The sequence below is a fragment of the Pseudorca crassidens genome, chromosome 10, assembly GCF_039906515.1.
Source record: "Pseudorca crassidens isolate mPseCra1 chromosome 10, mPseCra1.hap1, whole genome shotgun sequence".
Taxonomy (NCBI): domain Eukaryota; kingdom Metazoa; phylum Chordata; class Mammalia; order Artiodactyla; family Delphinidae; genus Pseudorca; species Pseudorca crassidens.
In genome coordinates this window covers 82325497-82353060 of record NC_090305.1, presented here as the reverse complement: position 1 = coordinate 82353060, position 27564 = coordinate 82325497, and the positions used below count along the sequence as shown (strand labels likewise).

The 27564-nt window shown below is 38.5% G+C and overlaps 1 long non-coding RNA gene across 1 annotated transcript in view; it reads right to left on the bottom strand.

Annotated features, from left to right (window-relative positions):
• Positions 1-328: 328 nt before the first annotated feature.
• Positions 329-27564, bottom strand: part of LOC137232622 (uncharacterized) — a 106743-nt gene continuing 79507 nt past the window's right edge. Inside the window, exons 2-3 of the long non-coding RNA XR_010947104.1 lie at positions 4755-4913; positions 329-610 (exon numbers count right to left, since the gene is read on the bottom strand). This is a non-coding gene — a long non-coding RNA (uncharacterized lncRNA). The remainder of the gene's footprint in view (positions 611-4754; positions 4914-27564) is intronic.

Below are 27564 nucleotides of genomic sequence, written 5' to 3'. Positions count from 1 at the left end.
AATGGCTTGGAGGGATGGTCATTTGTCCAAAGTTAACGTAAATGGAAACAGAGGAGCTAAGATTTGAACCCAGATAAATGTTCCCTTAGCACCTCAGTTTTGTGACTTTTCTAAATTCTTTTGACTGTTTGTACTTTGTTTACCATATTTCAGTAAAGCTAAGTTGTCATCAGTTGTGAGATGTTCCATTATTTATGAGCCAGTATGACAAAGACTGACAGTTAAACTATGACACAGGACTTTAGCACTAGATTTTTTATTTTTTAATGCTTTGAAAGTGCTCTATTTAATAAACAGACCTAGTTAGACATATGTGTTTTTTAAATTTATTTTTATTTATTTATTATTTTTGGCTGCATTGGGTCTTCGTTGCCACGTGGGCTTTCTCTAGTTGTGGCGAACAGGGGCTACTCTTCGTTGCGGTGCGTGGGCTTCTCATTGCGGTGGCTCCTCTTGTTGCGGAGCGTGGGCTCTAGGCGCACGGGCTTCAGTAGTTGTGGCGCACAGGCTCAGTAGTTGCGGTGCACAGGCTTAGTTGCTCCACAGCATGTGGGATCTTCCCGGACCAGGGCTCAAACACTTGTCCCCTGCATTGGCCACCAGGGAAGCCCTAGACATATGTTTTTATCAAACATTACTGTTGTGCATGTATAACACAGAAAGCATAAACAAAACAAATGGGAGGAGGTATTTTCTGGAACTTCCCATTAAGAGTCTGGTTCTTCTGAATCATTTTGCAGATGAGGGTCGTTAGGGACATTCTACAATGTCATCCTCCATGTCAAGGAGAATATTGATGATGTAGCATTTCTGAAAAGAATGTTCCATTATTGGGCCTGGAATTTTCTTCCAAGCTGCTGTCATCCTTTCCAGAAGTTTTGATATATATTTGCAGGCAGAGTTAATGCCTCTCATTTAAGTATTTAAAAATGCACATCATAGAGTCAATGGAATATGATATTATTATGTTTCCTGCAAACTATGTTAAAAACTCAACTATCCACAAATTTAGTATTTTACAGTGTTTTAGTTATACTAGGCATCTAGGTTTAATATCAGACTTTAGCCTGATGTATATTACCATACATTTATGTTGCTTTACTTACATTATGTCCATTGTTTTGAATGCTTAGAGATATGTCAGATACCAGTTTAAATTCTTTGCATGTGTTCACTCATTAAACCCAAGGAAGTGGTATATTGTCCTTTGTATCAATAAAGAAACTAAGATTTAGAGAATTTAAATAATTTATTCAAAGTCACATTGCTTCTTAAATGACAAAGCCAGAGTTTGACTTTAATCTCTGCGACACCAAATTGCATTCTGCTAACTGCTTTGCGATATTACCGTTCACATAAACACACACAGTTGCAGTATGAGAATCGGTAACTAATATTAATGATCCTTCTTATGTGCTATGTAAATGATTTCTACTTCCCTTAGCCTTCCCTTTGCTTGCACATGAGTATATAAAGTACCCTACATGTGGATTTTTATTGACTCCTCTCCCTGAGGCCAAATATTAACAGTAACCCTTCAGGGACTGATCTGGTGGTAATGGGCCAACATTTCTTACAGCCTGGCAATGCATCACTCCATGGCCATTTTGCTTTAAAGGTTTCTGAGGGAAGTAGCTATAAAATGACCATAGTACTGGCCATGTCACAGAACTCTTTACATAGATATAGGTCCATGCATTCCTGTTTACCACTGATCAGAAAATTTAATCTTGGCAATCATTCTCTAGAAAATTAATGTTGCTTACATTACATGTTTATGACCCACCGTATGAAAAGGAAGGAATATGTGCAATTGCTTTATGATGTGCCTGAAGCAAAATACTTTATTATTAGGTGCTGCCCAGTGGAGCCATGCTTAGGTCTTTATCTTGCTTTTAAAAAGAAGGAAAATAATCACAGAGGAACTCTGACCTCATTTTATAATTGGGGGTCAGTGACACCAATAGTTAGCCACACAAGTAATGAACCCAGGAATGACTTAGAAAATAAAGTGAAGCAGCTTTTGTAATGTTAGGTCATGGATTTGGAAACTTTTATTTGAACATTCTTCCCATGATACTGCATCTTTTTTTATTTTGCGGTACGCGGGCCTCTCAGTGTTGCGGCCTCTCCCGTTGCGGAGCACAGGCTCAGCGGCCATGGCTCACGGGCCTAGCCGCTCCGCGGCATGTGGGATCTTCCCAGACCGGGGCACGAACCCGTGTCCCCTGCATCGGCAGGCGGACTCTCTACCACTGCGCCACCAGGGAAGCCCGATACTCCATCTTTAACAACTCTGTCCAGGTGTGTGGAAACAAGAAGAGGATTTTCGTGTTTGTGAGCCATGCTTTCCTGAGAAAATGTCAGCTTTATATGAAAAGGCTTGTGAGACACTGTGAACCAATTCTGACCCAAATGAGATGCACTGTAAAAGAAGATACCTGTGCTTTCTCCCATTTTCTCAAGTCTTGGCATCTGGCACCACCACCTCCCCAACTACCTGAAGTCGGAATCATTATTGACTTGCCTCTCTTATTTGGTCCCTATATCCAATAAATTTCTGAGTCCTCTTAGTCTCCCTCCACAGTAACTCCCTACCTAATCTGCCTACTTCTCTCTATCCTGCCATTACTTCCAGTTACACCATGGCCCACCTGGATAACTGCATCAATCTTTGTAATCTAACTGAGGCTTTCTGCCTCTGATCCTGCTGTTTCTGAAGCCAGAAACCTCTTCATGTGACTTCTCAAACTCTTTGATGACTTCCTGTGGCTCTTGAGATAAGGCCCCAAGTCCACTGTTTAGCTCACAAGGCCCTTCATGATGAGGCCCCTGTTGACTTCCCAAGCCCCGTCTCTCTCCTTCCCATGGAGGGCCTTGAAAAGGCCTAAAATATCCTGTACTTTCAAGTCCACAGTTAGATTTTATACCTTCTTAAGATGACTCCCTCCATGCCCAGGCTTGTGTCATACCTCCTGCTCTGTGTCTTTTTACTTCTTTATGATGATCCCATCACTTAGTTAACTCTTACTATAACTACTCACTTGTTTACCTTCTCTACCAACCATGAGTTCCTTGCAAGCAGAAACTGTCTCTTGTTCACAGTTGTAAGTCATACCGTATGGAGCGCTTGTGGTACAGAGGATGATTTGAAGCAGTACACAGATGCTCTCTTTTAAACTTTTAAAAACTATCCTACATTTTTTATGTTTATATTCTCTTTATAACAAGTAGCTTGTTTTCTTTATCATGAACCTCAGATGCACAAGATTAAATTAACTATAAAAAAATTTTTTAATGAACTATAATCTTTATTCTATGGCACAGTCATCATTGGTCCTTTCATGACCCATTTATGTTTATTTTGCTAATTATTTTATACCTTAAGAAGCATCCCTAAATTCAATGTGCAAAACAGAAGCTAAGATCGTCAAAATAGGCAACTTCTAGCCATGTGGTACATGGGTTCTGTTCTTCTGCATCATTGTACCTGACCCAACATACTGTGATCACCATTCTCTCACTTTCTTCACTTGGCTCTCTATTTCTAAACTTTATTTTTTTTTAATATTATGAAAGGTATTTAATAATTCAATTTTTAAATATATTCTACTTTCCTTTTTAATTAAATACATGCAATTGCATATCAAAACAGAGTAGAAGAGTGTATTTCCTTTTCTTATTGAGATATAATTGACGTATAACACTATATTAGTTTCAGGTGTACAACATAATGACTTAATACTTGTATTATTGCAAAAATAATCACCACAATAAGTTTAGTTAACATCCATCAGTATACATAGTTGCAAATATTTTTCTTGTGATAAGAATTTTTAAAATCTACTCTCTAGCAACTTTCAAATTTGTAATGCAGCATTATTAACTATAACTACCATACTTTCCATTCCAAACCTTATTTTCTTATGTTAGTTGTTTTTAACTTTATAAAAAGCATATCACACTTAAGCGATATTTGGGGCTTTCTCCACTTAATATAATGTTGCTGAGGGTCCTCTGTATTATTATGTGCTACTGTAGTTCACTCGGTTTGACTGCTGTAATCCACTGATAACTATATCGCAGTTTAAGCATCCACTCACCCATTGGTGGGCACCTGGGTTGTCACCAGGTTTTTGCCCTTGTGCACAGTGGTGCTCTGAACATTTGAGTACATGCCTCTTGTTGCACATGGGTAAACGTTTCACTGTAGAACTGCTGTTAAAGAGAAGGTGAATTCCTATCTTCTAGAGACAATACCAAACTAGGTTTAATGAGACGGCACCAACTTACCCTCCTACCCATAATGTGCATGAAAACCTGTGGATCCATATCCTCTCCATTACTCGGTATCGTCAGCCTTCTTCATTTTGGCCACTCAGCTCCCAGGAAAATGGATCTCACGTGATCTTGATTTGTATTTTCCTGATCACTAATAATACTGAACATTTCATTATGCATCTGTTGTACATATGTGTTTCCTCCCCTGTGAGATGTTTGCTCCTATTTTCTGCCCATTTTTCTCTTGGATTCTTTGTGTTATTCCTACTGGTTTGTAGACATTTTTACATATTTTGATAGCAGTTCTTTGAAGACTACATGTACTTATTGTAGAATATCATACTGAAGTTGGTAACTCATCTTTGTAATATCTTTAAGGTATCCTAACAAAAACAAAGTTCTTAAGATAACATGTATGACATTCAGTAATACCAAGGTAGATTTCTAGATAACATGGCAAGGAGTGAAATTACCTGATTTCTTGACTGATGAAGTGGGTTGTGATGGAGTAGAGGTTTTGCCCTGTGTTTGAGCTGTTTTTGAACTAGAACCTGTTGCTTTCCACACATCCATAAGGTGCTAGGCGCATCGTGAGCACTCGGCCAGAGCTTGCTGGAATGAACTAAAATACCCTGTGGAAAAAGGCACACTAATAAGAACATTTACCCTCCAAGTTGTTTAAACAGATGGCATGTTTTTGAAAGAAGAAAAATTGTAAGAGAAACTAAAGAACAGGACTGATTTCCAGTTGATTTTCATGGTGTTTTTGGCAGACTATTGCATGTGGTTAGGTTGGGCAATTTTCCCCTTTTCTAAGACAGTATTTTGGGGACACGCTGGTATAGGTGTTTTGTACTGACTCATCTAAAAGAGACTTCTGCATATATTGTGAAAATTCTCTTTGGAGTTAAAGAAAGGGAAAGAATAAGAAGTAAATACTGCTCCTCTTACGAGTCATCCATGACCTCAAATCCCCCCAAGTGGACCCACCTCTCTCTCCTTCTTCTTCACCCCTCAGTTCTCACTCAGGCACAAAGCAGGACATACCAACACAGACATTCTGATTTGAAATCATAATGTAAAAATTTTTACATTATTTTTATTCTTACATGATTTTTGATATGTATGTAATTTTTTTTTACCTAAAATATGGGGCCAACCAAACTCCCTGAGACTCTTCCTGTGACTACCCTCTACTCAATGTTCCTATCTCCCTTGAAGGCCAAGGCAGAGGCAGGAATACATTGGGCCTGAGGGATGGGGTGAGGATATCTTTTATATTTATATAGTATTGTTTCTCAGTATGAAAGTTAAGTAGTATATTTTTAATTTTATAGCATATTGTATTTTACAATACAGAAGACTGTATCTCACATATATATAGTATAAGAAATACTATTACTCATACCCTAAGTACCCATCGCCCAGCTTAAGTAACTGACCTTTACCAGTCTACTGCAACTCCCCATATCAGTCCCTCTCTCCTCACTTATTTATTCAAAAGCGTTCGTTTGAATGATTATTATGTATCATGCACTGTTCTAGGTAATACAAAACAGTAAAATAAAAAACAGACAAAAAGCTCTGACTCCTGGAGCTTACATTTTATAAAAGGAAGCTACCATTTTTAATTTTGGGTTTATCATTCCCTTTTCCATATAAATATATATATCTCCAAACGATATATTAGTTTACTATTATACTGTCTAGTGTTCTTCTGTGCCTCGCTTTTTTCACTTAATGTATTTGTGCGTGAAATGCTAGTTCATCCATTTTCAATATTTCTGGACTTCTGTTATGTAAATACTTCACAGCATATCCCTCTTCCTGTTTATGGATATTAGGATTATCTTCAGATTTTTGCTATTACGAACAATGCTGCTATGAAATGGTATCATATGACACATATATTATACACATTATATTTGTGAGAGTCATTTCTGTTGTGCATAGCAATAACTCATTGTTCATTGTTGCATAGTTTGTATGGGTATGTATATACCCAATTTATTTGTATTATTTCAACATTTGAGTTATTTCAAGGGTTTGTTTAATGCCATGTTTATGTACATGTCTTTTGAAGCATGTGTTGTGTTGGGTATTGCTGGGTCTTAAGATATATGTAAGTCCAATTATAGTAGATACAGTCAAATAATTATCCAAAGAGATAATACAGTTTGCTCTCCCACAGCCATTCTGCTGGCTGTGTATCAAATTGTGCTTTTCATTTCCATTTACTTGCTGATTAATGAAGGTGAGCACTCTGTAAAAATTCATTTGTTGTTTAATATCATATTTTATAAAGTACCAGTTCAACACTTTCACCCACTTTATTCTGTTGAATTGTCTGGCCTTTTTTTATTGATTTGAAAAAATACATACAGGAGTATTCCCAAACACATAGAGGATAGAACAAACGGCAAATAGAAGAGGTAATAATAGGCACATTTGTCTTATTATCAATCTGAGGTAAAATTCAATATTTCACTTAAATATGACATTAGTATAGGTTTCAAAAATTGATTTATCAGAATAAGGAAGTTCCCTTTCATTATAAAATATAGTTTGCTATATTTTATCATGAAAGCAAGTAGAATTTCTTAAGTGCCTTTTCTGCACCTATTGAGATAACTGTGTGCATTTTTTCCTTCATGTTATTGACATGTTGATTTGTATTGATTGATTTTTGAATGTTAACCCAACCATGCATTCCTGGAGTAAATTCGTTTTTTTGTAGTATAGTATCCTTTTTGAATATTGCTGGATTCAGAATTCTAATACTTTGCTTAGAATTTTAAAAACCTATTTTCATGGGAAAGGTTGGCCTATAGGTTTACTTTCTTGGAATAGCCTTGTCAGCTTTTGGTATTAAGGTTATGCTAGCCTCAAAATCACATTGGAAAATAATACCTCTTCATTCTTCTGACCTCTCTCTCCCTTTCCTAATTCTCTCTTCACCTGTATCTAACTTCTATTAAGCCCATTGGTTGGGTACTTAACTTCATTTATTACATTTTTTTAATTATCAACTTTCCACTTGATCCCATTGTATAATATCTAGTTTTCCACCAGAATTCTCTATGTTGTTAATTAATGTTTTAACCTATTTACCCTGATTATTTTAATATCCATGTCTGATAACAAATATATCCGGATACCTGTGGCTCTGTTTTTAATATTTATTCTTTTCTCTTGGTTATTAGTCAAGTCTCATCTTTTTGGGTGTTTTGCTATTTTTGTTTGAGTGCTGAACATTGACTTTGAAAAACTGTAGAAATAATTTAAGACTCTGAACTGTTCATTTCATAACAGCAAATTCCATTAAGGAGAAACATAGTTCAGATTTCAGGCCTACTTCCTTGGGATTTCACTCTCTCTCCAGTTGTAGAATTGCAAGTTCTTCCTGTATTGATATTGTCCTGTCAATGTTTTCAAAGATATTTTTAAAATATATTTTGTTGAGCTTGTCTAGTTATTCTCAGAGGGAGAATTTGTCTAAAATTAGTATGCTATTGCCAGAAGGGGCACCAATTATGTTATTGGATTTTAATTTGTGTTTTCCATAGTTCAAAACAGTTAAGCCTTTTAAAATAAGCTTATCAGCCACTAGTGTTTTCACTTATGTACGTTTCTATTTACTTATTCATTTTTCTATTGAGCCATAGAAATTATATTATCATATGGGTTTTTATTCTCATTATGTGTATTTTAAATTCTTTCTCTCTAGTTACAGGGTTTTTTTTATTCTTTAATTATTTGTTTTGATGAACGTATTTTTTAATGTAGTTATATTCATCAGTCTTTTCTCTATTGAGGCTTTTATCTTTTTTAAAAAATTATTTTATTTATTTAGTTTATACAGCACGTTCTTATTAGTTATCTATTTTGTACATATTAGTGTATATATGTCCATCCCAATCTCCCAATTCATCCTACCACCACCACCACCCCCACTGCCCTCCGCTTGGTGTCCATACGTTTGTTCTCCACAACTGTGTCTTTATTTCTGCCTTGCATACCGGTTTTTCTAGATTCCACATATATGCGTTAACATGTGATATTTGTTTTTCTCTTTCTGACATACTTCACTCTGTGTGACAGTTTCTAGGTTCATCCACATCTCTACAAATTACCCAATTTCATTCCCTTTTATGGCTGAGTAATATTCCATTGTATGTATGTACCACATCTTCTTTATCCATTTGTCTGTCACTGGGCATTTAGGTTACTTCCATGCCCGGCTATTGTGAATAGTGCTGCAGTGAACATTGGGGTGCATATGTCTTTTCAAATTATGGGTTTCTCTGGGTATATGCCCAGTAGTGGGATTGCTGGGTCATATGGTAATTCTATTTTTACCTTTCTAAGGAACCTCCATACTGTTTTCCATAGTGGCTGTATCAGTTTACATTCCCATCAACAGTGCAAGAGGGTTCCCTTTTCTCCACACCCTCTCTAGCATTTGTTGTTTGTAGATTTTCTGATGATGGCCATTCTAACTGGTGTGAGGTGATACCTCATTGTAGTTTTGATTTGCATTTCTCTAATAATTAGTGATGTTAAGCAGCTTTTCATGTGCCTCTTGGCCATCTGTATGTCGTCTTTGGAGAAATGTCTGTTTAGGTCTTCTGCCCATTTTTTGATTGGGTTGTTTGTTTTCTTAATATTGAGCTGCATGAGCTGTTTATATATTTTGGAGATTAATCCTTTGTCCGTTGATTCATTTGCAAATATTTTCTCCCATTCTGAGAGTTGTCTTTTTGTATTGTTTATAGTTTCCTTTGCTGTGCAAAAGCGTTTAAGTTTCATTAGGTCCCATTTGTTTATTTTTGTTTCCATTTCTCTAGGAGGTGGTTCAAGAAGGATCTTGCTGTGATTTATGTCATAGAGTGTTCTGCCTATGTTTTCCTTTAAGAGTTTTATAGTGTCCGGTCTTATATTTAGGTCTTTAATCCATTTTGGGTTTATTTTTGTGTCTGGTGTTTTTGAGTGTTCTAATTTCATTCTTTGACATGTAGCTGTCCAGTTTTCCCAGCACCACTTACTAGAGAGACTGTCTTTTCTCCTTTGTATATCCTTGCCTCCTTTTTCATAGATTAGTTGACCATAGGTGTGTGGGTTTATCTCTGGGCTTTCTGTCCTGTTCCATTGATCTATATTTCTGTTTTTGTGCCAGTACCATATTGACTTGATTACTATAGCTTTGTAGTATAGTCTGAAGTCAGGGAGTCTGATTCCTCCAGCACTGTTTTTTTCCCTCAAGACTGCTTTGGATATTCAGGGTCTTTTGTGTCTCCATATAAATTTTACAATTTTTTGTTCTAGTTCTGTAAAAACTGCCATTCATAATTTGATAGGGTTTGAATTGAATCTGTAGATTGCTTTGGGTAGAAGAGTCATTTTCACAATATTGATTCTTCCAATCTAAGAACATGGTATATCTCTCTACCTGTTTGTGTCATCTTTGATTTCTTTCATCAGTGTCTTACAGTTTTCTGAGTACAGGTCTTTTACCTCCTTAGGTAGGTTTATTCCTAGGTATTTTATTCTTTTTGTTGTGATGGTAAATGGGATTGGTTTCTTAATTTCTTTTTCTGATCTTTTGTTGTAAGTATATAGGAATGCCAGAGATTTCTCTGCATTAATTTTGTATCCTGCAACTTTACCAAATTCATTGATTAGCTCTAGCAGTTTTCTGGTGACATCTTTAGGATTTTCTATGTATAGTGTCATGTCATCTGAAAGCAGTGACAGTTTTATTTTTTCTTTTCCAATTTGAATTCTTTTTATTTTTTTTTTTCTTCTCTGATTGTCATGGATAGGACTTCCAAAACTATGTTGAATAACATGCAGCTCAATAACAAAAAGACAAACAACCTAATCCAAAAATGGGCAGAAGACCTAAATAGACATTTCTCCAAACAAGATATACAGAGTGCCAACAAACACATGAAAGAATGCGCAACATCATTAATCATTAGAGAGATGCAAATCAAAACTACAATGAGATATCATCTCACACCAGTCAAAATGGCCATCATCAAAAAATCTAGAAACAATAAATGCTGGAGAGGGTGTGGAGAAAAGGGAACACTCTGGCACTGCTGGTGGGAATGTGAATTGGTACAGCCACTGTGGAGAACAGTATGGAGGTTCCTTAAAAAACTACAAATAGAACTACCATATGACCCAGCAATCCCACTACTGGGCATAGACCCTGAGAAAACCATAATTCAAAAAGAGTCATGTACCAAAATGTTCATTGCAGCTCTATTTACAATAGCCAGGAGATGGAAACAACATAAGTGTCCATGATCGGCTGAATGGATAAAGAAGATGTGGCACATATATACAATGGAATATTACTCAGCCATAAAAATAAATGAAATTGAGTTATTTGTAGTGAGGTGGATGGACCTAGAGTCTGTCATACAGAGTGAAGTAAGTCAGAGAGAGACAAATACCGTATGCTAACACATATATATGAAATATAAGAAAAAAATAAAATGTCATGAAGAACCTAGGGATAAGACGGGAATAAAGACACAGACCTACTAGAGAATGGACTTGAGGATATGGGGAGGGGGAAAGGTAAGCTGTGACAAAGTGAGAGAGTGGCATGGACATATATACACTACCAAACATAAAATAGATAGCTAGTGGGAAGCAGCCGCATAGCACAGGGAGATCAACTCCGTGCTTTGTGACCACCTGGATGGGTGGGATAGGGAGGGTGGGAGGAATGGAGATGCAAGAGGGAGGAGATATGAGAACATATGTGTATGTATAACTGATTCACCTTGTTATAAAGCAGAAACTAACACACCATTGTAAAGCAATTATACTCCAATAAAGATGTAAAAAAAAAAAAAAGGGGGGCAAGAGTGGACATTCTTGTTTTGTTCCTGATCTTAGAGGAAATGCTTTCAGTTTTTCACCATTGAGGATGTTTGCTGTGGGTTTGTCATATAGGGCCTTTATTATGTTGAATAGGTTCCCTCTGTGCCCACTTTCTGTAGAGTTTTTATCATAAATAGGTGTTGAATTGTGTCAAAAGCTTTTTCTGCATCTGTTGAGATGATCATATAGTTTTTATTCTTCAGTTTGTTAACATGGTGTATCACATTGATTGATTTGTGTATATTGGAGAATCCTTGCATCCCTGGGATAAATCCCTCTTGATCATGGTGTATGATCCTTTTAATGTGTTGTTGGATTCTGTTTGCTAGTATTTTGTTGAGGATTTTTGCATCTATATTCATCAGTGACATTGGTCTGTAATTTTCTTATTTTGTAATATCTCTGTCTGGTTTTGCTATCAGGGTGATGGTGGCCTTGTAGGATGAGTTTGGGAGTGTTCCTTCCTCTGCAATTTTTTGGAAGAGTTTGAGAAGGATGGGTTTTAGCTCTTCTCTAAATGTTTGATAGAATTCACCTGTGAAGCCATCTGGTTCTGTACTTCTGTTTGTTGGAAGATTTTTTTTTTTTTTTTTTTTTTTTTTTTTTTTTTTTGCGGTACGCAGGCCTCTCACTGTTGTGGCCTCTCCCATTGTGGAGCACAGGCTCCGGACGCGCAGGCTCAGCGGCCATGTGTCACAGGCCTAGCCACTCCGTGGCATGTGGGATCTTCCCAGACTGGGGCACGAACCTGTGTTCCCTGCATTGGCAGGCAGACTCTCAACCACTGCACCACCAGGGAAGCCCCGTCAGAATTCCATGTTGGAAGATTTTTAACCAGTTTCATTACTTGTGATTGGTCTGTTCATATTTTCTATTTCTTCTTGGTTCAGTCTTGGAAGGTTATACCTTTCTACGAATTTGTCCATTTCTTCCAGGTTGTCCATTTTATTGGTCTAGAGTTACTTGTAGTAGTCTCTTATGATGCTTTATATTTCTGCAGTGTCCATTGTAACTTCTCCTTTTTCATTTCTAATTTTATTGATTTTAGTCCTCTCCCTCTTTTTCTTGATGAGTCTGACTAAAGGTTTATCAATTTTGTTTATCTTCTCAAAGAACCAACTTTTAGTTGTGTTGATCTTTGCTATCGTTTCCTTTGTTTCTATTTCATTTATTTCTGCTCTGATCTTTATGATTTATTTCCTTCTGCTAACTTTGCGTTTTGTTTGTTCTTCTTTCTCTAGTTGCTTTAGGTGTAAGGTTAGGTCATTTAGTTGAGATTTTTCTTGTTTCTTGAGGTAGGATTGTATTGCTGTAAACTTCCCTCTTAGAACTGCTTTTGCTGCATCCCGTAGGTTTTGGGTTGTTGTGTTTTCATTGTCATTTGTTTCTAGGTATTTTTTGAATCTGTTTCCTGATGGAAGGGACTGGTGGTGGGTAGAGCTGGGTGTTGCTCTGGTGGGCAGAGCTCAGTAAAACTTTAATCCGCTTGTGTGCTGATGGGTGGGGCTGGGTTCCCTAGTTGTTGGTTGGTTGGCCTGAGGCGATCCAGCACTGGAGACTACAGGTCCTTTGGTGGGGCTAATGGTGGACTCTGGGAGGGCTCACACGAAGGAATACTTCCCAGAACTTCTCCTGTCAGTGTTCTTGTCCCTGAGGTTAGCCACAGCCACCCGCCGCCTCTTCAGGAGACCCTCCAACACTAGCAGGTAAGTCTGGTTCAGTCTCCTATGGGGTCACTGCTCCTTGCCCCTGGGTCCTGATGCGCACACTACTTTGTGTGTGCCCTCGAAGAGTGGAGTCTCTGTTTCTCCCAGACCTTTTGAAGACCTGCAATCAATTTCTGCTAGCCTTCGAAGTCTGATTCTCTGGGAATTCCCCCGACCCCTTTTGCTGGACCCCAAGGTTGGGTAGCCTTTTATGAGGCTCAGGACCTTCACTCCAGTGGGTGGACTTCTGTGGTATAATTTTTCTCCAGTTTGTGAGTCACCCACCCAGCAGTTATGGGATTTGATTTTATTGTGATTGCGCCCCTCCTACCGTCTCATTGCAGCTTCTCCTTTGTCTTTGGACGTGGAGTGTCTTTTTTGGTGAGTCCCAGTGTCTTCCTGTTGATGATTATTCAGCAGTTAGTTGTGATTCCGGTGCTCTCGCAAGAGGGAGTGAGCACATGTCCTTCTACTCCACCATCTTGAACCAGTCTTACCTGTTAATTCCTTCTTTGAATAGAAGAAATAAACTCAGATGTGGTAATACTGTCGTTACATTATATTTGGAGGTTGCTCACTACACTGGTCAGTGGTTGATTTTGACTTCTGGTCTTGCGTGGAAGGCTGAGTACACAAACATTTGTCTAGAACCTGCCCTCCTAGATTAACGACATCCTCCCTGCCATAGGCCAGGTTAGCTTTGGCTTGTTTGAAATGTTCGTGCCTTCTCCGCGCTCCTCTGGCATGGCGTTTCTTCTTCAAAAGAAAGTACACTTTCTTGCCAGTACATCACGAAATTTCACTGAATTCATCTTGTTATCACAGTACTCTGCTGAGTGAGACATTTTTTAAAGGGAAGGGCTCACTGTCCATCCGCTCAGGTCCTCCACGCTGTTGGAGTGGGCTCTCCTCAGAGCCTTTTATCTTATTTAGGAACTCCTTCCCTATTTCAATGTCATAAAGATATTCTCCTATATTTTTCTCTAACCACTTCATAATTTTTCTTTTAACTTTTGTCTTAATCCATGTGCAATGGATGTTTGTGCATGGAGTGAAGTAGAGATCCAATTTCATTTATTTCCATATGTTTAAGCAGTTATCCCAGAACCATTTATTGAAATTAGGAACTGGCTATATTAAAAACACCTTAATTTCAGAGCAATGTTGTTTCAATGAACTATGTTCTAAGTCCTGGAGGTCCCTATTTTCTTAGTATTCATTATCTGTGTCTCCCAAAGAAATGACCCCTTTTAAAGCTCATCTTCCCTCAGATAACCCTATGTCTTCATTTTAGCTTCTGTCCCCACATTGTGTCAGTATTATTTGCCAGTCAGTATCTCGTAGGTTGTTGGCGGTTTTCAAATCCCCCAAATAAAGTGCAAAAACAATGGAAATGCATGGCAAAGTAAAATTACAAATCTTGCAAAACATGTGGGATCTTACCACCTTAGCAGAATTGCTCTATCCATCCCCAAAGGCAATGACAGAAGGAGGTGTAGCCGAATTAGACAAATTAGTAACAAAAGAAAGGAACCTAAACAAGTGAGATGACAGTATAAACACCTCAGAAGAGAAGGACTTGAATGTCAAAATTTAGGAGTGGTCCTTGAGAAAAATGTATAAAGACCTTGTAGGTTTTTGCAAACTGAACTTTATGATCACGATGCAAAAGTAAAACTGAAGATGTCTGATAGCTCAGTTTCTAAAGAATTGTACACACACACAGCTAATAGCACTTGATTCTTGCTTTGATTGTTCTGTGACATGTCACAGTTGGAAGTATGACTTAAATTCTCTTAAGCATAAAACAAAATAGTTTTCATAAATGGTATTTTTCAAGATAAAGCCCCAGTCAAACTTCTTTTCACTGCTATTTATTATAAAGCTTTGTTGACTCAAGAGTATGAACAATAACCTGGATGGGGAGGATAGTGAAGCTTCAAACCAAATCTTTGACACAAATCTACTTCTCAATGGACTTATTTCACAAGACAAGTTTAAATGATGATCAGGACCAGGGCTAGGGCGAGGTGCCCGCGGCACAAAACTAGGAGAGCATCAACTCTCGCTATACACATAGAAGCACTGCTCCGATTTCTCTCATTATAGCTTAGTTTTGCCTGTTCAAAGATTTGGAATGAAATCATACAGTATGTTCTCCTTTGTGTCTGCCTGCCTTCACTCCGCATGCTTTTTGAGATTAATCCATGTTGTCCTGTGTATCAGTAGTTCATTCCCCTTAATTGCTCAGTGTTCTGTTTTATAAATTTTCACTTCATAATTTATATATTATAAATATACCATTTTATATTTTATAATATACCTCTTTATGTAACATTTCATAAATATACCACTTATCTATTGATGGGCATTTAAGTTGTTTCCACTTGTTGCCTATTACAAATAAGGCTGTTGTGATATTTGTGTCCAATCCTTTTTGTGGGCACATGTTGTCATTTCTCTTCGATAAATGCCTGGGAATGAAATTGCTGGGTCATAGAGTAAGTGTTTAGCTTCATTTACAAGCTGCCAACATATTTTCCCAAAATGTTGTACCATTGTTCATAATTGTCTGCAGTGCGTCACAGTTCCAGTTGCTCCACATCCTCACACATCCTACTTGCTCCACATCCTCCACATCCTACTTGCTAGTCATTTTTAAATTTAAAATATTTATTTATTTATTTATTTATTTATTTATTTATTTATTTATTTATTCTTTGGCTGCATTGGGTCTTTGTTGCTGCATGCGGGCTTTCTCTAGTTGTGGCGAGCAGGGGCTACTCTTCGTTGCGGTGCATGGGCTTCTCATTGCAATGGCTTCTGTTGTTGCGGAGCATGGGCTCTAGGCACGCAGGCTTCAGTAGTGGCAGCACACAGGCTCAGTAGTTGTGGCACATGGGCCCTAGAGCACATGGGCTTCAGTAGTTGTGGTGCATGGGCTCAATAGCTGTGGTTCATGGGCTCTAGAGCACAGGCTCAATAGTTGTGATGCACGGGCTTAGTTGCTCCGCGGCATGTGGGATCTTCCCGGACCAGGGATTGAATCCATGTCCTCTGCATTGGCAGGCAGATTCTTAACCACTGAGCCACCAGGGAAGTCCCTAGTCATTTTAATTTTAGCTGTTTTACTGCTGTTAAGTGTTATGTCATTTGTCTTAATGTGCATTCGCCTAAAGACTAATATGATGTTAAATATCTTTTCATGTATTTATTAGCTATATATGTTCTTTTAGAAGGTGACTTTTAAGTCTTTAGCCTGTTTTTTGATTGAATTGTTTGTCATCTTACTATTGAGTTTAAGAGCTCTTTACATATTCTGGATTATATATTTTGGATATGAGACCTCTGTTAGAGGCATGTATTGATAATATTTTCCCCCAGTCTGTGGCCTGCCTCTTGGTTTTCCTAATGGTGTCCTTTGAAGAGCAAAGAGTTTTAATCTTGATACAGCCCAATGTATCACTTTTTCTTTTATGTTTAGTCTATGAAATCTTTGCCTACTCCAAAGTTCCAAAAATTTCATCCCATATTTTATTTTAAAAATATTATAGTTTTGGCTTTTACCTTTAGGCCTAGGATCTATTATGAATTAATCTTGGTTTGTGGCATGAGGTAGACATCATAATTCATTTTTTATTATGAATGTCTGCTGTTCCCACAACATTTAATGAAAACAACTTTACTTTCCCATATAATTACTTTGGAACTTTTCCCAAAGTTCTATTTACCTTAGGTGCCTCAGTCTTTTTCTAGACTGTTCTGTTCCATTGACTTATATGTCAATTTGTCAGTGCCTTATTGTTGTGATTATTAGAGCTTTATAAAAAACCTTGAAATCAGATGGTGTAACTCTTGCAACTTTATTCCTTTTCAAAATTGTTTTGGCTATTCTTAGTCATATGCATTTCCATATAAATTCTAAAATCAACTTGTCAATTTCTACAAAAACATAGGATGCCATTAAATCTGTAAATAAATTTGACAGCACTGACATCTTAACAATACCGAGTCTACCAATCCATAAGTGTGGTATCTCACTAAGTCTTTTTAAATTTCTCTCAACAGTGTTTAGCGGTTTTCAGTGTAGAGATCCTGCACAGCTTTCATGAGGTTTATTCCTAGATACGGCAACTGTTTTTGATGCTATCAATTAACCTTTTTAAAATAACTTTTTTTATTTTGAAATAGTTTTAGATTTACAGAAAAAAATTGTAAAACTAGGACAAAGAGTTCCCATAAACCCCACACCCAGTGTTCCCTATTATTAGCATCTTATTTTATTATGGTATATTTGTCACGATTAGTGAACCAAGACTGATACATTATCATTAACTAAAATTCATACTTTACTCGGGTTTCCTTAGTTTTGACCTAGTGTCTGTTTTCTGTCCCAGGATCTCATCCAGGTACCATATTACATTTAGTTGTCATGTCTCCTTAGACTCTTCTTGGCAATTTACTTTTTACTATGTTCATGATATTATGTTTTCTTCCTTCAAAATGGTAGATATATTGAATATTCACATGCCAAAGAGTGAAGTTGGACCCCTACCTCACACCATGGACAAAAATTACTCAGAATGCATCAATGACGTAAATGTAAGAGCCAAAGTTATAAAATTCTTCGAAGAAAGCATAGGAATAAATCTTCATGAACTTTGATTTGGACATGGACTCATATATGACATAGCAACAAAAGAAAAAGTAGGCAAACTGGACTTTCTTAAAATTAAAAACTTTTGTGCATCAAAGGACATTATCAAGAAAAAGACAGCCTACAGAATGGATAAAATACTTGCAAATTATACATTTCATTAAGGGTCTAATATCCAGAATATATAAAGAACTCTTACAACTCAACAACAGAAAGATTAAAAAAACCTATTTAAAAATGGGCAAAGGATTTGAGCAGACCTTTATTCAAAGAAATAGAAATGGCCAACAGGCACATAAAAAGATGCTCCACATTGTCAGTCATGAGGGAAAACCAAATCCTCAGTGAGGCATCACTTTACACCCACTGTGATGGCTGTGATGGAAAACATGAAAAATATTAAGTGTCAGCAAAGATACGGAGAAAGTAAAACCTTCCTATGTTGCTGGTAGGAATGTAAAGTGGTTCAGCCAGTTTGGAAAACAGTTTGGCTGTTCCTTAAAAAGTTGAACATAGAATTACTTTATGACCCAGCAGTTCCACTCCTAGGTATATACCCAAAAGAATTGAAAACAAATACTCAAACAAGTACGTGTAAACGCATGTTCATAGCAGCACTATTCACAGTGGCCAAAAGGTGGAAAGAACCCAATGTCCATTAGCAGATGAATGGATAAACACAATGTGATATAAATGTACAATGGAATGTTATTCTGCCTTTAAAAAGAGGCAAGTACTCACACATGCTACAACACAGATGAACCTTGAAAACATGGTGCTACGTGGAAAAGGCACAACAGGTATGATTCCATTTGTATGAAAAATCCATAGAGATAGAACACAGATTGGTGGTTATCAGAGGTGGAGTTTGGGAAAGTGGCGAGCAAGTGCTTGGCAGGTACAAGTTTTCCTTTTGGGTGATAAAAATGTTTCAGAACTAGACAGAGGTGGCAGCTGCATAACATTGTGAGTGTACTAAATGCCTCTGAATTTTTCACTTTTAAATGATTAATTTTATGTGTGAATTTCACCTCTATAACAAAAAAGAGAGACTTTAAAAATGGTAGGGATACTTATCTATTTCGTCACTGCTCTATCTCCAGCTGCTTTGAGAGAACCTGACATGCAGTAAGTACCCAATAAATACCATTGAGTAAAGGAAAAACTGCACCTGTCTTTTAAGGCCAGGAATTGTCTCTCATTGCTGGGGCTGGAAAAATGTCTAAATTTTCTTCCAAAAAGAGTTTCTGAACACAGTCAAGGCCACAGTAGAAATTCACTGGACACAATTTCCCCCAAAGGACAGAAGACAGGCCCAGATTCTGGAAAACAACATTCCCTACCATCTGTCATCTTTCTTTTTGCTAGAGATCTGAAATTGCTGACTGTGGCTCCCTAAGGCCCCTGATACTCCCCTGCTTCCCACCCAGCACACCCCAGCAAGAGTACACTTTATTCACCATACTTACCTGACCACTTACTATAAAAACCCGATGTGCAATGCAGCAACGCTCACGTGTTACGTAAGCCACTCTGAGTGGTGTAGATTAACTTTGCCATGAACCACATGACTAAAATAAGAACGCACAGCAATATAGTTATTTAAAATCCGTAGACATAAATATAGTAGGAGTCTTAATTGCCTTCCATTCTTTGTTTTCAGCATTTATTATGTATCAGGCACTCTAAATGGTACTTTTAATACATCATGTAACTGAATTTTCACCCTGGTAGTCCTGTTTTTAGAGGAAGAAACTAAAGCTTATAGAAGTGAAATAAGTACCCCAGAGTCACATAAGGAGAGGCAGAGCCAGCATTTGAACTTGGACACTGAATGTCAGCTTTATTCTGTTTTTGGCCAGTGTGCTTCTTCACAAAGTGGAGTTGACGGTAACTAGTAGCCCCACGGCTCTTACGCTATTGGTTCCTTGACCAGAGCAAAAAAGACTCCAAGTTTAAACAAACCTCAGGGAAGGTCTCTGATTGTATTAGCATGGGTCACATGCCAACCTCCTGGCCAGCGATGAGAGTGCTAAGAGTAGATGTAGTAGATGTAGATTAGATTAGATTGACCCTTGAACGATGCGGGGCAGGGGGTGGGGAGGGGGATGAACCTCTGTGTACTCAAAAATTTGCATATAATTTTATGGTTGACCTTCCGTATCCAAGTTTCCACATCTACAGATTCAACCAACCATAGATCATGTTGTACTGTAGTACATATTTATTGAAAATATCCACATATAAATGGACCCGTCTAGTTCAAACCAGTGTTGTTCAAAGATCAACTGTACTGTTATTTCCCCAAAGAAAGGGAGGACTGTTCTGGCATCCAAAACAACAGAAACATTCTATCATCTCACCTAAATTTCAGGCCATAGCTTAAAAGACATCTGCCAAATAACACCATCCACTATAAACACTGTACAATAAGCATAAAAGAGATGTACTCAGTTTGTTGATCAATAATGTAATGAAGAGGGTTCCATTCTATCGTCAGACGCCATGATGGAATGAACGAAAAATCAGGACGCAGTGGTTCTAAGTCCCAGCTCAGTCACTCTCTCTCCCCCTGCAGCCGCGGGTAAACCCAATCTGAGCCTTGATTTTCTACCTATAGATACAAGCAATTGCCATAAACAGTTCTCAGAGGCCCTTTTCAAGTCTAGGTAGGTATGATTTTCTTGGGCTAATCTCCAATTTTGAAGAAAGGTTCCTAGATAGCCATGTATGGGAAAAGAGAAGCCATTTTATTGCTGTTTTCAGTCCAAATACCTCTTTTCTAATCTTTGTTTGGCCTTGCAGTGCTGGTTTTGCTTGTAGGACCATAAATCCTCTAGTTTTAAGGTCTGATTTTCACAGTGATCACAGGGAATGTGTGCATTCTGTGCAATGTCCAGCTTCACCCAGCCAGAACTTCACAGAGGGGAAACGGGAGAGTCATTGTTCAGTACCTTGAATCAGCATAATGGAAACAGAATGAAAATACAACTTCTAGATTTTCTGGGTCAACATAACTTCACAGTAGTAGAAATTTGGTAATTATTAGTTTTCTTAGATGGGAGTTTCTTAACCTTTTACAATCCACGCCCTTTGATAAACCTCAATATCCCACACCAACCCCCAGAGTTTCTGAAACACAGCCTTGGTTGAGCGGGGGGAGGGGGAGAGCCTCGCCTCTTCCTCCGTCTCACCAGAGTCACTGAACCCCCGAATTTAGACTCTTTCTTCTGTAGAGCTTTACTTTCCCTCAATTGTATTATAAACATTCTAAGTTGCTTTTTAATTTCCAACTATTAAACTACACCATTGACGGTGTTTTTATCACCTACCTATCTACTCCATCATCTTACCCACAGAGGGAAGGTTCTGATATGCCCCCACTAGGAAGAAATGTCCTGCAGTTGAGAACCACAGGTAGAGCACACTTACTAGTAACCTTCAGTCACTGCAGCTTTACTTTTTCCTTGACATGTTTTCTCTTGTCTAAATTCCTTAAGGTCGTTTCTGAACCTCAGTTCCCTTCATGAAGTGAAACTTCATGAAGTTGTTATGAAAATTGGGGGGATAATTTATGGAAAGGGCTTGGCACAGTGCCTAGAATATAGTAAGTGCTCAATGAGTATTAGATAAGGGCAGTCAGGGCTGCTGTGTACAGTTGTACAGGATGTACACTATACAACTCCATGGTTTACAAATCAAAACACACTGTGAAAGACAGTCCCTGGAATTGTGATATGTCGGAAACAATAGTTGGTAGACAAAAATATATAGGTATATGGATCATATAATATATATAAATATATATATATAATATAGATATAAAATATATATCTATATTATATATAGATATTATATATCTATATCTATCTATTCCCAATGATCTCTGTACATTGCCTAAGCACAGGGTGTCTGATTTACCAGGACTCCTTCTCTGCTCCTCCTGTAAAGTTATCATCAGCAGAGCCAGGAAGTCCCAGCCAGCCAAGTATGCGGTCTCAGGCCAGCAGGATCAAATCCAAATGATCTCCCAAGCCAGCTCTTGAAACGGAATAGCATCGATGACCCAAAATGAAAGGGAGTACAGAACTGAAGTGTTCAGGAAGGGCCACGTGAGGTCTTCTGCAAACTTCCCAGCCTCCCAAGGAAAAGTTTTATGTCGTTTTAAATATTGGTTGTTTACATTGGGATTACCCTGAGAGCAACATGCTGCCATTATTGTGAAGACCAATGCCCAGAGGAGAGAAGCTCTATCTCTGTTTGTTTGGACTTGAAGCAAATGCCTGCAGTCTGTAAGTGTTTCATAATCAGGGGATGCTGGAGGCTTCAGTTCCTGCTGGAGACGTATGACCACAAAAAAAACAATAGGAAAAGATGGAACAAGTTGAGGAAGCAATCTTGAGAATGTTCAGTTCGTCACAGGCTCCCTGACCATGTGTTTTATGGCATGAAACACTCAAGGCAGAATGTGACATTAAAGAAAATAAAGGGAATCTGTGACCAAATAATATTAGTGTGAAGGATTCTAATTGCACTACCTAGTTAGAGAAGATCATAAACCTCCAGTTAAGTGGGAAGTATATTTCCCAGATGCATTACTCTACACCCAGATTAACCATGTGTGAAATGATACCACTCACTTACCTTTGCTAACCACCTGATTTGTTGCTACCCAATAACTGGCAAGTTTGGCCTTTCTTAGCAGGAAATACCAAGCTATTCAACTCCATTTCAAAGGACATTTATGGCTTACCTACTATGTGCTAGATGAAGGCGCAGGAACAGGACGAATATAAAGAGAATTAGATACCCCCCTCAAGGAGCACACTGTCCAGTCAGAAAGCTAACAGAAAAGGAAAGGATCGCAGAATGGGAACTATGTACTGAATAGGGATGCTAACATCTTGCCAGAGTGATGGGCAGCAAGCAAGAAAGAAAAAATAAAAACACAAATGATCAACTTACAGTTATACTAAATTTAGACTGAAGAACCTGATGGCGTCAAGAACTTTTGGATTAAAGCAGACTCTTTGGTTCAGAGAAAAGCTATTTGAGGCATCTCCAAGGGAGAGGTTCATCAGCTGTTTTCAAAGAAATTGTATTTTTCACTTGCAAGTAGTAATTTACTGTATCTGTAGAGTAAAATCAGTTTGCTTTAGTCATTGCATGCATGATTAGTCAGTGAATTAGAAAATCATGCTTTAGTGGAATCTGATTTATTTAGTGAGCTCAATTTATTGGGAAGGCAATGTGTCCAGATAAAATCTTTTTCAAAAATCCTTCCCCCCCAATCTTATTCTCTAACCACCAAATCCTTCTATCCTTCAGATGTCATCACCAGCTTCAAATGAGAGTACACAAAAATGTTGAATTTGGACGTGAGTAAATGACAGATTATCCTCCTGGTTTAATATGCCCTCCATATTTTAAATAATGATCTACTTGAAAAGACAAGATTGGAAATTTAAAAATAAAGCTACCAATTCCAGGTTTGGATAAGGAACTGAACACATAGCTCCTTTATGCTCCCAGGACATTCCTTGATTCGGCCTGTTTTGTAGACTATCTCTTGTTCTTGACTGTGGCCCCCAAATGGTTCTAAGAATTCTGTAAATAGTTAATCCACATGCTCTCAAAGCTTGCTGCCTTTTGCCTGGACAAAGCAGCAGAACCTTGTTCCTTCCCTGTGAACTAAGTTTTGTACTTTGTGGTCTGAAGAGGCCAGAGTGAATCTCAGGAAATCAAACTGTTAACTGGCCACTTTATTTTTTTAATTATTTTTATTTTACTTTAAACTTCTGGAGCTTTTTTTTTTTTTTTTTTTTTTTGGCTGTGTTGGGTCTCTGTTGCTGTGCACGGGCTTTCCCTAGTTGCGGCGAGCAGGGGCTACTCTTCGTTGCGGTGCACAGGCTTCTCATCATGGTGGCTTCTCTTTGTTGCAGAGCACAGGTTCTAGGTACCTGGGCTTCAGTAGCTGCAGCACGCGGGCTCAGCAGTTGTGGCTTGTGGGATCTAGAGCGCAGGCTCAGTAGTTGTGGCGCACGGGCTTAGTTGCTCCGCGGCATGTGGGATCTTCCCGGACCAGGGCTCAAACCCCTGTCCCCTGCATTGGCAGGCAGATTTTTAACCATTGTGCCACCAGGGAAGACCCCGGCTGGCCACTTTAAATAAAGATGATAACCTTTATTAAGTAACCAGTATCAAACCAGCTAGTTTTACTCATTTAGTCCTCAAAGTATAGCTGGGCAGGAGTATCTGTAGGCCCATTTTACAGACAAAGACACTCACTTGTGCAAAGTCAGATGGCCAAGAAATGGTAGAGTAGGATTGAAAACCATGTCTGCTCACTTCTTGGAAACATAAATAAGTAGGTGAAGGCAACAGAATTGAGATCCTGGTCTTTTTCATCCAAAACCTGGCCCCTGAAGGAAATAAACACCTCAACTGCTTTGAATCCCTTTGAAATGCTACTTAATATAAAACATTTGCTTAGAAAAAGACTCTTCTATTGAAAGATAACAAGGACTCTCTGCTACCATCTATAGGGTATCCATTGTGTGTAAGGTCTTATGCTGGAAATATGGGGTACAGACTTGGGGGCCTCCGTGGCTCACACTCTCATCAAAGATTGAAACAATCATAGACCAATGACTGGCTATCCACGTATATACACAACGAGGGTGGGGTATATTTTATTTATTAATTCAACAAATATTCATCATGACTGTTTTTTTGAGTATCTGAGCCTGTATTTACTTATACGAAAAACAAGGACCAAGACATCCTTGCTGCTTCCCCAGGCTGTTGCAGGGATTCGTTTAAGGAATATGTAAAATCATTTGGATGATTATAAACTGCCCCACTGCCACACACTTCTTATTACACTGCGGCAATTCCACACAGAGGTTCAGAGCTTCCAGAGTTTGAATTCCTCTGGAATTACACGCTGCCCTGGGTGACCTAGGGCAATGTGTACTCTTGCTGTACTCTTGAGTACTGTTGTACCCCATCTCTCTTTTCAAAAGTTTTTTTAATTGAAGTATAGTTGATTTACAATGTCGTATAAGTTTCAGGTGTACAGCAAAGTGATTCAGTTATGTATATATTATCTATATAATATATAGATTCTTCTTCAGATTCTTTTCCATTTTAGGTTATTACAAGATATTGACTATAGTTCCCTGTGCTACACAGTAGGTCCTTGTTGCTTATCTCTTTGGGTTAGCCAAGTGGTTCATTCGGGTTTTTCCATGGGAAAACCCCAACGAACCTCTTGGCCAACCCAATATTTTATATATAGTAGTTTGTATCTGCTAATCCCAAACTCCTAATTTGTCCCTCCCCACCTTTCCCCTTTGGTAACAATAAGTTTGTTTTCTATGTCTGTGAGTCTGTTTTAGTTTTGTAAGTAAGTTCATTTGTATCGTTTTTTCAGATTCCACATATAAGTGATATCATATGATATTTGTCTTTCTCTGACTTACTTCACTTAGTATGATAATCTCTAGGTCCATCTATGTTGCTGCAAATGGCATTATTTCGTTCTTTCCTATGGCTGAGTAATATTCCATACACACACACACACACACACACACACACACACACACACACACACACACACACACACACACACTCTCTCTACATCTTCTTTATCCATTCTTCTGTCGATGGACACTCAGGTTGCTTCCATGTCTTGGCTATTGTAAGTAGTGATGCAGTGAACAGTTGGGATAATCCGCCCTCTCTTAACCTGAGTGAATGCTTATTTCTTAACAACAAAAGTACCTGATGTACCCTTGGGGTATATGGGCTCTGGACACAAATGCAGCACCAAAACTAGTATTTCTAAGATGAAAGCCCCCAGGGTACAATGTAAGGAGCATGCATTTGAGCATCCAGTAAACTAAATCCTGGCCTGCCATTCACTGGCGTGAGACCTTGGGTATATCATTCAAACTCTCTGAACCTTGGTTTCTTCACCTATAAAATGGGTGTATTAATATAAATTTCATAGAGTTGTCATAATAATTAAACGATATTCTCATTTATGAGAATATGGCTATAGAACTTGGGTGTATTGGAACTGCTCAGTTAAATCGTGTAAATGGAATGTTGGATACACAGGGCCGCCACCATTAATAAAACATAACTCTATTTCTGTTTCCACCATTTCTTTGAACTTGAATTAGTGAAGGTGTGAAGAATGGATAGGGCGTGACTAGCTTTTGTCACCTCTTGTCTCCCCTATCACCTTCTCTTTGTTAACTGCTGTCTCACAGCAGGATAGAAAGGTTGGTACTTGGCCAGGCAACTTCGGGACTGGCAGAAAAGCAAAGCACTGGCTCTTCCAGATGGTCCCTTGTGACCACATCCTTAATTGGTAGGCCTCCAGTGGGGTACATCCAACTCTACTTCCTCCTGAGGTCCTTCCCAGGCGGCCAAGAGGAGCCCGCACCAGCCCTCTCTCATAGGTCCTTATCCTTGGGAAATGCTCTGTGTTCATTCCCCAACATATTCTGGAAATGCAGGCCTGTGCCAGCACAGCTGCCCTCTCCCAGAGATTGCACCAGAGCAGCTGGGCGACCCTTCTCTGGCCTTTGGTTTCCCTGGAAGGAGGCGGTCCCTGGGCCACAGTCCCCTTCGGCGGGAGTTTTCAGGCCTGAATCAGACGTCAGTCATCTAAATCTCCCACACACAGGGGACACATTTCGAAGTTCTCCAAGTGTATCTTGAAATCTCTTTCCACCAGACTTGTGGTGAAACCAGGGGTAAGCAAACTTCTGTAAAGACGAACTCTCCATTGTGGTGCCAAAGCAGCTATAGATGATATTTAAATAAATGAGGCAACTGTGTTCAGTCACATTCTATTTATGGACACTGAAATTTGAATTACAGTGAATTTTCATAGGTCACAAGATATTTTTTATGCCCCTCCACATTTGACAAATGCAAAAACCATTATGAACTCACGGCCATGCCAAACCAGGCAGTAGACCAGATCTCACCTGCATATTGTAGTTTCCTCACTCTGGGTTAGATAGTAGAATCACTGCCCTCCCCCCACCCCCACCCCCGCCCCAAAGAAAAGAAACAAAACACAAAATGAAGAGTCACCCAGGATGCAGGAACTCTCACCCAGAAAACCTCCTTGCCAGTCTGTTTACACAGCCTCACTCTCCACACTCCGGTCTCTTTTGATAACCTCAAAGGTGGGACGGGGGGAAGGGTGGAGGGGAGTCCGTTAAGAGTACCAGACAAATTTATTATACATGTTTTTTAAAAGTCTGCATATATACATTTGTCTCACTCACGTTGTTCTTTAGAATCTTTCATATTGACACCTCAGTTGAAACAGACAAACGGAGTTCCGTTCTCGAAGCTCATTGCAATAACCATTACAGTCATTCCCATCATTACTGCCCAGAATTTACCATGAAGAGGCGAAGAAAGAAATATAGTTGGATGGAATAAATGGTAGAAATTCTGTTTTCTTCTATTTCCATGCTGAAGTTGTTGATTCGTAGTGATCAGGAAGAAGCACATTTATTCTGTTCACCTAGCTGGGCTTTTCTTCTCTGTCCTAGAAGTAGGTCCAAGGTGAGAGTTAGGGCATTTTTTTTCTCATTGTCAATTTAGTCACTGTTAGGAATATTGGCTTTGGGGAATAATGGGACATCTTTCAAGTTCTGCTTTGTCCATGGGAACGGAATCTGGCACTAGAGTCAATTGTCATAACTTTATGGGGACTGATTTTTGCATATTTTCAAAAGCAAGTTCGTTTTAAGTGTATTGAGGTAGCAAGTGTATCTATACTCCCGTGGAGGCCATTTTTGCTGAGTGGGCTGCTTCCACACCAAGCTTCTTTCAGCTTTAATCATGTTTTAAACCTTGGAGACCATAGGATTTACAATTAAGGAAAAGGGAAGCTCAATTTAAAGGGAAAATGATAAAGTCTGGGTTTTTTAAACCAATCTCTTTTTCCTTCTGGAAGCATTACTCTGTTGTAAGAAAGCTGTAGTA